Here is an 11,323-nt window from a genome sequence, read left to right as displayed (position 1 = left end):
TAAAATATTTTATTTATTTGACAGAGAGAGAGAGCAGAAGCAGGGGGAGCAGAAGAGGAGAAGCAGGGAGCCCAATGCGGGGCTTGGGCTCCATCCCAGGACTCTGGGATCATGACCTGAGCTGAAGGCAGTTGCTTAACCAACTGAGCCACCAAGGCACCCCAGCCAAACACTTTTAAAGCATCAATTCTGCAGAGTATAAGTAAATATACAAGTTTACAAAGGGCAAGACAATTTATTTTTTTATTTTTTTTAAAGATTGTATTTATTTATTCATAAGAGACAGACAGAGAGAGAGAGAGAGAAAGAGAGAGAGAGAGGCAGAGGGAGAAGCAGGCTCCCTGCTGAGCAGGGAGCCCGGTGTGGGACTTCATCCCAGGACCCTGGGATCATGACCTGAGCCGAAGGTAGATGCTTAACCATCTGAGCCACTCAGGCGCCCAAAGAGCAAGACAACTTAAAGATAAATGCATAAGGATTATAGATGACTTAGAATTTTATTTGACATTATTTGAAATATCTGTGTGGAAATGATTCTTGCTCACTGAGGTGTAGGTTTTGTAAAAACTTTAATAATAAGGATTTACGGGGGCGCCTGAGTGGCTCAGTCGTTAAGCGTCTGCCTTCTGCTCAGGTCATGATCCCAGGGTCTTGGGATCGAGCCCTGCACCGGGCTCCCTGCTCAGCGGGAAGCCTGCTTCTCCCTCTCCCACTCCCCCTGCTTGTGTTACCTCTCTCGCTGTCTCTCTCTCTGTGTGTCAAATAAATAAATAAAATCTTTAAAAAAAAAATAAGGATTTACATTAAGCTTAAACAGATTAGCCCTTCCTTCAGGGTCAATAAGTGGATAACATAAGCTGTCAATAATCATCATTTTCAAATGATTTCATTACAAAGATGCTAACATGGAATAACAGGTTGATAGGAGAACGGTCCTGCCTAAAGTTTAATTCAAATTGATGTAAAAATTTAGACTTGGAATTATTGAAGAGGATATTGACATAATTTTTAGATGAAATAGACAACAGATTAATTTGTTTACAAATTTTTTGGAAGAATACTCTCTTGGACATTGGGTTGAATTCACTCTTTGTCCATTCGAACAGAATTTCACTCATAGAATTTAAGAAAGATATAGCTGGGGGTGCCTGGGTGGCTCAGTTGGTTAAGCAACTGCCTTTGGCTCAGGTCATGATCCTGGAGTCCCAGGATCGAATCCCGCATCAGGCTCCCTGCTCAGCAGGGAGTCTGCTTCTCCCTCTGACTTTCTTCCCTCTCATGCTCTCTCTCTACCATTCTCTCTCTCTCAATAAATAAAAATGTTTTAAAAAAAAGAGAAAGATATAGCTGGCAAGCCTTGAAGTTCATATATCTCAGATCTTTGGACTGTTCTGATTGCAAAAGTCTTCTCTCTATACCCTATTTAATTCTAACTTTTTATTCAAGTGAATAAGGAAGTCTTACTAGGTGTCAAATTAGAGAAAAGCCTGCAGTGGACAACGTTCAGGACAATTGTCCTAGGATATTAGAACTGAGAAGGCCTCCCACATTTTTGTCAGAGTTGGGCTTCTGTAATATGCACCAGCGTTATTCCACTATCTTAACTGGTTTTAATGGCCAGATCCAGGATTTTATACATATTTTTATAAATAAATTCATAATAAAAATGAAAATTTTTGAGTTCTCAGACGGCCTCATTGGAGTCTGGGCCTCTAGCTGGCTCACTAGTCACAGAAGTTTAAACATGAGAAGGATAAAGTCAGTTTTAGGTTGCTATTGATCTGTTTTTCTATATCTGAGGCAAATTTCAAGACATAATAGAATTTGAAAGCCCATGACTTTTGATCAGGCCATTTAATAAAGTATTGCTACAATCCTGATCACAAAGAACACACAGCATGAGGAGAAAATGCATGCCATAAAAATATTACGTATGTGTTTAACTCAAATAAAGTAGAATGCATCTGCTTTAGCAGCAAACCAGACTTGCTGGCATTAAATACCTTCTCCAGTAGGATCACCTTTGCCCTGCCTCACCTTTATCCACTGTTTAGGAAAAATCGCTAAGGTAGATTCTCACATTAACATCATGTTATCAGACTGTAACTTTATTTAATGCTTTCGAATCAGCCCTTTCCACCTTGAAAATCCTTTTACTTATGTTTTCCCTTGTTTTTTGTAAGTCTCTGCAAATGCTTGCGTAACACACAGCCTTTTTACAAAGTATCTCAATACTCTAGTATTAGACAGGAGAAGAGTATATACAGAGAGGGTGGGGCAAAAAACAGAGCTCACCATGAACTGCATCATGTATGTGTTCTTTGAATTGCGCAATGGTTCCATGAAGAGAACAGAATTGAGTCACACATTTATATGTCAATTCAAGCTTTTTTTTTTTAAATCTCACAGCCGATAGCTCAAATCCCCCAAGTCTACTAACTCAGAGATAGACCCAAGCAGAAAGAAGATGTTTTCATTTTCAACTTGATTAGTGGCAAAACTAGGTTGTTTTGTTGTTGTTGTTGTTGTAAAGATTTTATTTATTTATTTGAGAGACAGCACAGCTGGGAGGAGAGGGAGAAGCAGGCTCCCCTGCTGGGAAGGGAGCCCAATGCGGGGCTCCATCCCAGAACCCCAGGATCATGACCTGAGCCGAAGGCAGACGCTTAGCTGACTGAGCCACCCAGGCGCCCCACAAAACTAGGTTTGAAGGAAAAAGTTTTTTTCCCCTCTACCTCCCACCTCACCCTCCCCACCATGAATTGAAGATAAATAGCCCCATGTGAACAGCCAACCTGACTTTCCCACCCAGTAACAGGGTAAGAAGCTAGTTTTGAGGCAGCAGAGGCCTGTCCAGGCATGCAGGAGGCCCAACTCACCTGCCAGTTGACTGATTAGAACCTGGAGGCAAAGCAAGCCAGCAATGCCTCCAGGGAGGCGATCCGGGAGGGATTCTGAAGGCTGAGCCACAGCATGTTAACCCCACCTGGCCTTATGATTGTCAGGCCCTCCTCCTCACTAATTAAACAAATACCTGTTCTGGCCTGGGGGAAGAGCAAAGAGAGGATAAAGAATGAAAAAGAGATAAAGAGAAAAAGTAAATACATTGCCTCTGGGGGAGTACAGCAGAGGTCCTTTTCATTACTAAAATATTAAGAGCAAATGTTTAACACCCCCCCCATCTACAATAGTTGGAAAAATAGATAACCACGATTATTTTGGGTGTGACTCCATTCTTTTACCTGCATTTTATCCAGCAATATTGATTTCAAAGTCCAGTTATACATACAGCTTTGGTTGGAGACAGCTATTCAAGCTCTTTAGAGTGTGGTATCAGTCACTGTCTATAGAGTCCAAAATATCTACCCTGAGGATGGTAGTGAGCAAAGAGAGCTTAACCATTTTTTCAAACAACCTCTCTTGTTTTAAATAGGTAATGCTAAGTCTAAGGGTAAATATAAGGTTTCCCTTAGATTTCTAATTGCAATATCTCATTTATTTACTGAGATAGTTAGAGAAAAGTTTTCCATTTAAGTTGACATGCTCTCCCTGGAAGGATAATCATAAATCAAGACACAAAAACCCTTCTCCCAATTTACAATGATTGTAAGGAGGCTTTCAATAGCTTCTGTACCAATTCTAGTGCTCATATCTCCAAAAATAATATCTGCCACAGGGTATGAAAGATATAAATTGAGAAAACTCAAGTTCTAAAAACTAACTATCCCAAGTGTAGATGAGGATGTGGAGCAACTGAAACACTCATACTTTGTTCATGGGAATGCAAAATGATATGATGACTTTGGAAAGCAGTGTGGCAGTTTCTTAAAAAGTTAAACATAGCATTGCCATATGTCATTCAATTCCTAGCTATTTGCCTTAGAGAAGTGAAAATGGATGCCCACACAAAGACCTGTACGTGGAAGTTCTTACCAGGTTCGTTTGAAATAGTTGAAATTGGAAACAACCCAAATGTCCATCTGTAATGAATAGATAAACAAAACCAGTACATCCATACAGTGGAACACTACTCAGCAGTAAAAAGGAATGGACAACTTATGTTCATCACAACATGGATGAATCTTAAAAATGAATAGCTGAGTAAAAGAAGCCAGGCAAAAAAAGAGCAATTAGATGATAATGTATATATAAAATTCTGGAAAATGTTAATTAATCTATATTGACAGAAAGTAGATCAGTGGTTTTCTGTGGAAGGGCGTGAAGATAGAAAGGGATTACCAAGGGGCAAAGGAAGCCTTTAAGGCTGATGGAAATGTTCATTATCTCGGTTGTGGTATGTGCATATGTTACGATGGATCGAATTGTACTCTCTATAAACATGCGTAGTTTGGTACACTTCAATTACACTTCAATAAGATTAGGGGGAAGAAAAGAAAACTAGCACTTTAGGACATTTAGATTTAGGTCATTTCCTGGCCCCATTCCAGGAGAGGAAATCTTAGTCACTTAGGAGGCATATACCAAGGACTCTACTGGGTCTGAAAAATTGTGTCATAGACTTTATGCAGCCTACAGTTAAGTAAAACTATAGGTGACCATTAAAAGAACTGGCCTTGTCTGATAAAATGCATATAGTCAGATGTTGGTGGTAGGAGACTTATTTATTCCTTTATAAGGCTTACCCAGGGACACAAGCCGGGCTATTGTAAATCTCTATAGGAGAGCGTGAACAGGGTCTTCCCGGATACAACAAGCCCTTTGCTGGAGCAGGTGACATCGGTAGTCCTCTTACATTGGGTGGATATAAAAATGTCAAATTGGGGGCACCTCGGTGACTCAGTCATTAAGCATCTGCCTTCGGCTCAGGTCATGATCCCAGGATCCTGGGATTGAGCCCCGCATCAGGCTCCCTGCTCAGCGGGAAGCCTGTTTCTCCTTCCACTCCCCCTGCTTATGTTCCCTCTCTCACTGTGTCTCTCTCTGTCAAATAAATAAATAAAATCTTTTAAAAAAATGTCAAATTGGGGCACCTGGGTGGCTCAGTCGTTAAGCGTCTGCCTTGGGCTTGGGTCATGATTCCGGAATCCTGGGATTGAGCCCAACTCAGTGGGTAGCTTGCTTCTCCTTCTCCCACTCCCCCTGCTTGTGTTCCCTCTCTCGCTGTCTCTCCCTCTCTCTGTCAATTAAATAAATAAATAAATAAATAAATCTTTAAAAAAAAAAAAGAATCCTAAATCTTTAAAAAAAAAAAATCAGTTGCTCTGTTAATCATTGTTTAAAAAAATGGTCAAATTATATAGCAGCTCCATAAGTCCTATTAAAGAAATAATTGAATTAAATTATTACTTGATAAAGCTCTGAATTTCCTGGATTCATTCACTACTTGTAGATCCAGCTTTTTTATTGCTATTTTGTTCAAACTTCTTTGTGAATTTCAAACTCTTTTTTAAAGCAATAAACTCTTTAATCAAGTAAAATTTCACCCAAAACACCCACCTCAATCATTGTCTCTGCTGTAGATTAAAGTAAACTTATGGCTCTGTTTATTTTATAAGGTTATGTTTTTTAATTCTTATCAATAAGTGCAATGTAACTAGAGAATAGTAACCATAGATTTGCCATATAGGTTTGTGGGTGGTTGTTGTTCATATATCAACCTCAACATCTATTTCTTCATCCTGTTTGGATTACAGAGTTTTCAGAAATTCCAGAATCATATAGATAAGCAATTTCAAATGGGATATATATTTTTTATCAGTGCCCATTGTAAACTGAGTATGCTCTTCAGTTGAACTGATCCAGAAACTGGAGAGGATGTTAATAAATGTTTGCCTCTAATTGGCATCACCAATAATATCTAACAACCAATTTCATTCCTTACCAAAAAAAGTAGGCAAGAAGCACTAAACATTTACAATAAGTGTTAAAATTATTTACTATGAAAGTATCACAACTCAATGAACTGTGCATTTACTTATTATTGTACAACTTTTATTCTGTGGTGAGCACATATAAAGCAGACACATTCAAGTCTCGCCTGATATTTCACAATGGCGGACACATGTTACAACAGTGTTTTTACTTGCACACTTTTATGTGTTCAGACATGCGAAACTCTAAATTAAAACTGAAAAAGAGAAAAAGCTGAGTCAGAACTGAGTGATAAAGTCAATAGCCAGTGAAGTAACACAAGAAGTTCAAGTATCTAATTCAGATGGCAAGGATGAAGGGGTTTTGCAGGTGTAATGAATGTCCCTGATTAGTTTATTCTGAGTTAATCAAAAGGGAGATTATAATTGATAGGCCTGACTTAACCAACTGAACCCTTTATTTATTTATTTATTTATTTATTTATTTTTTCGAGATTTTATCTATTCACTTGACAGAGAGACACAGTCAGAGAGGGAACACAAGCAGGGGGAGTGGGAGAGGGAGAAGCAGGCTTCCCGCTGAGCAGGGAGCCCAATACAGGGCCCGATACCAGGACCCCGGGATCATGACCCGACCTGAAGGCAGACGCCCAACGACTGAGCCACCCAGGCGCCCCACCAACTGAACCCTTTAAAAGAGTGTCTAGAGATCAGAAGCAGAAGTCAGAGACTCTTCTGTCGGTCTTGAAGAAACAGGCAACTCTGAATTCTATAGCTACAAGGAATGAATGCAGCTGCCAACCAAGTGGGGCTTGGAAAAGAACCTAAGCCTCAAATTGAGAATTTGGCCCCAGTCAAGGCCTTCAATGCTCCCTAGAGCAGAGGACCCAGCTCAATTGTGCCCAGACTCCTGATCCATGGAAACTGTGGGATAATACATGTGTTGTTTTAAGATGCAAAACTTGTGTTAATTTGTTATCCCACAATAGAAAACAAATGCAGATGCTTTATTCCCAGGCAGTTAAATACTATGAACATGTCAGGGCTATCACTCAGTGTTAAAAATTCTTTAAGCTCAGAGGTATAGTTGAGAGTAAACTCACGTCAGCTCAGAAAACTCATATCAACTAAAGAAAAAAAATATGAAGAGGCAATCAAAATTATATGGTAGGAACCTGAGGGAGATAGTATGCAACACCCTAAGCTCTATGTAAAAATGAGTTAAGCCACAAACTTGAAATGGCCTCCAATAAATTCAAAGTTGATTTATAACATATTCAAGTGTGTTTTATTATCATTTAAAAATTTTAGTTTACATACTTAAATATATATAAATTACAAAGGTTAAAAAAATGTACCTTTACAGTGAAAGAGCTTTCCAGATGCCACCTTAGTCAAGTGATCAAAGTGAACATCATCAGTAATGGGACAAAAAGAAGTCCTGTATCCCCTGATAGGCTGTAATGAGAAGAACACAGTGTCACTTCTGTGATGTTCCTACCAAAGATGCACATTACTTAAATTTAATCATGAAGAAACATCAGACAAACCCAAACTGAAGGACATTCTACAAAATAACCTGCCTGAAATCTTCAAAAGCTTCAAGATCATGAAAGTCGACAAAAGACTGGAGAATTGTTACACAGTTGAAGGAAACCAAAAAGACAAGAAAACCAAATGTGCTGTATGATTCTGGACTGGAGGACGTTGTTGGAACAACTGGTAGAACTTGAATGACGTCTGAGGATCATGGTTGTCTATCAATGTTAATTTCTTGATTTGATGGTTTCATTGTGGTTGTTATAAAGGAGAACGTCCTTATTTGTTAGAATTACACATTAAAGTATTTGGGGTTATAGAACATTATGTTAGCAGTTTACTTTCAAATAGTGAGGAAACAAATGTTCTTAAAATTTTTCTGGAAGTTTGAGATTGTTTTAAAATAAAAGGTACACAGAAAACTATATACTTGGACTTTTAAGAAAGTATGCATTTGGGGAATCCCTAAAGTGCTTCTCCATGGAGTTCTGGTTTTAAAAATCTGTTTTTTCTCCAAAATGGATGCAATATTAAATAAAACTATCTCTAATCTATATGGCAACCATACAATTTTTTTCTGTTTATTTTAAAAAGTATAAAATTTATTATTTTTCTGTTCTGTGGTTTTGCTAATTGCTTAATTTTGTTTCCTTTTTAATAGATCATGATTTGCATAATCATAAGCTTTGAAAATTTGCAGGAGATTTTGCTAGAATAAAAACAAATTTCTCTTGGGGGACCTGGGTGGCTCAGTTGGTTAAGCACTCGACTCTTGACTTTGGCTCAGATCGTGATCTCAGGGTCGTGAGATTGAGCCCCACGTGGAGCTCCATGCTCAGCATGGAGTCTGCTTAAGAGTCTCTCTTTCCCTTTCCCTTTGCCCCTCTCCCCTGCACTCTCTCTCTCTAAAATAAATAAATCAATCTTAAAAGACCCCACAAATTTCTCGTATCATATTTTCATGCATTAGTTCTCCACTTCTCTATAAAATGTAATGTAGTTTGGGATTTTTTCCTTATTCATCCTCTAGTGCTATTTATTATTCAGGACCAGTTATTTATAGGATTCTGCAAGTTGTGGCAGCTAATAGCAAATCTATCGTAGATATTCAAATGTTATTTTAGTGTAAACCACAAAAAATATACAGTTGGAAAACCATTTCTTTCTGACATAAGCTTAGATGCTAAAAAAATCAATATATAATTATTTTTATTCTTAACTAGATTCCAAGAAATGCCTTCTTCGTATATAATTATTAGAGACAAGTTACATGTGTAGAAAAGTTCATAAACATTTTCGTGTTTACACATCTTTTAAAGGAAAATATTTCCCAATAAATTTTTTAAGATTTCTTTAATGCTTTCATACATTTTTACTGTCATGATACCCCTACGTTGGAATAATTATTCCCTGATTAAGAGATAGAGATGAGTAAGGGAAAGAAATGAGATCAAGAGAGCAAGCTTTACTCTTTCTCCTGAGGCTGCCACTATAATATTTGATCCTTTTAGAGAGGGAGCCTACAGAAACTCTGATTTTCAAGGCACAGCTCACCTTCAACTATCACTTTTCTTCCCCCTACACCAAGCAGTCATACTGGCGAACCAACACTGAACAGTTCAGGGCTATCATGCTGTGCTAAAAATGTCTTTAAGCTCAGAGTTAGAGCTGAGAGTAATCTCTGAAACTCAGATCAGCTAACAAAGAAACAATATGAAGAGTTATTCAAAATTATATACTAGGAAACTGAGGAAGGTAAGTAAGCTACATGCTGAACATGTCAACTTAAGGAGTGACAGTATAATGAGCAACACTGACCCACACATACATAAAGCCCTCACCAGGAATCATTAATCAACATGTGCAAAACTTAAAATTAAATGTTCACAGAGGTGAAGCTGTAGTTCACCACAATGTGTAACTGAAAGAGCCCAGGTTTTAAAACTGCTTTATTTTTTACCAGTTAGGTAAACTCTAATGGATAATTTATCCTTTTAATGGCTTAGTTTTTTCATCTATAAATTGGAGGGCAAAATGGTAAAATATCCAGGAAAAAATGGTAATTATCCTTAGTATCAATGAGATTGTGAGTGAGGTACCAAAAAGTAGCCACATTATAATTTTAAAAAATGGTTATATTCTTACCAAAATCATACAAGCACATCATTAAAAAAATTAAATACTGAGAAGTATAAAAAGAAAATATGCAGTACTACCCTCACCTCTCTCTCTGTTCCTCAGTCCCACTCCTCAGGAGGCAACAATTTTCTGCTTAATTAGCTGCTTCCTCTAATATAGGTTCACCTCCCCAATTGGTGGTTAAATCAACAAAAAAGTTACTACATATTACATAGTATCACAATATTATGAACATGATTATATTTCTTTTCTTTTTTTCCCAGAAATTAATGATGATCTCTTTCAAAACTTCTCTGTGTTCTGTGTAATTTTCACTGATTCCCCCCCCCCCCCCCCAGTTTCCAAGGGGTTTTTAATATAATTTTCGACATAGGCATCAGCATAGATAACCAATCCTCTTTCTGCACCGCACCCCACCCCCGACGTGTGCCTCCTATAACCTCTGTCCTCTCCCTGGAATATTGCTCTCTGGGCACTTGCACAGTTCTTAGGAGCTCCTTTCCCATCATCCTGGACATTCTTTGCCCTTTCTCCTGTATCACTGAAATCCTTTCCTGGATCATTTTTCTCAGTCTTGTTTTCCTTCCTTGTTCTGGTAGAGCACATCCTTCATTGGTTTCCTGGGAAAGACCCCTTAGAAATTCATGTTTTGATACCTATCTTGCAGTTCTGAAAAATGGTTTTTGACTAGGTATAGAATTCTAGTTTGAAAATACTTTTTTAAATTTAAATTCAATTAGCCAACATATAGTACACCATTAGTTTCAGATGTAGAGTTCAGTAATTCATCAGTTGCATATAACACCCAGTGCTCATTACATCACATGCCCTCCTTAATGTCCATCAGCCAATTACCCATCCCCCCACCCCCCCCCTCCAGCAACCCTCAGTTTGTTTCTTACAGCTGAGTCTCTCCTGGTTTGTCTCCCTCTCTGATGACTTCCCATTCATTCCCTCCCTTCCCCTATGATCCTCTGTGCTGTTTTATTGTATTCCACAAATGAGTGAAACCATAGAATAATTGTCTTTCTCTGATTGACTTATTTCATTAGGCAAAATACCCTCCAGTTCTATCCACATCAGTGTAAATGGTAAGTATCAATCCTTTCTGATGGCTGAGTCATATTCCATTGTATATATATATATATACCACATCTTTATCCATTCATCTATCGATGGACATCTCAGCTCTTTCCGCAATTTGAAAATAATTTTAAAAAAATTAAAGGCATTTTTTTCTCCTTGTAGCTTTCAGTGTTGTTGAGAAGTTCAGTGGTATTCTTATTGTCAATGCTTTGTATGGGGATTTTCTTCTCTCTGGGAATTTTTAAGACCTCTCTATTACTGATGGTGTTCTGAAATCTCATGACGCTCTATCTAGAGGGGAGTTTGTGTTTTTCTTTATTGTGCTGGGGCCTGTCAGCCTGGAGACTCATGACCTAGGAAAGTTCTTAAATATATATATTTTGATTATTTATACCTCTTTGGTTTTTCTATCTTTATTTCTGAAATTCTTATTGGTCAGAAGTTGGACCTCCTAGTTTTTTTTTTTTAAGATTTTTATTTATTTGACAGAGAGAGACACAGCAAGAGAGGGAACACAAGCAGGGGAAGCGGGAGAGGGAGAAGCAGGCTTCCCACTGAGCAGGGAGCCCGACGGGGGGGGGGGGGGGGGGGGGGGGGGCGGGGCTCGATCCCAGGACCCTGGGATCATGACCCAAGCTGAAGGTAGACGCTTAACGACTGAACCACCAGGCACCCCTGGACCTAGTTTGATTTTTTTCAATATTTTTCTGGAAGAATTTCTTAAATTT

This window comes from Zalophus californianus, chromosome 14 (assembly GCF_009762305.2).
Source record: "Zalophus californianus isolate mZalCal1 chromosome 14, mZalCal1.pri.v2, whole genome shotgun sequence".
In the NCBI taxonomy this organism is placed as follows: Eukaryota; Metazoa; Chordata; class Mammalia; order Carnivora; family Otariidae; genus Zalophus; species Zalophus californianus.
This window is presented reverse-complemented; position numbering follows the sequence as displayed.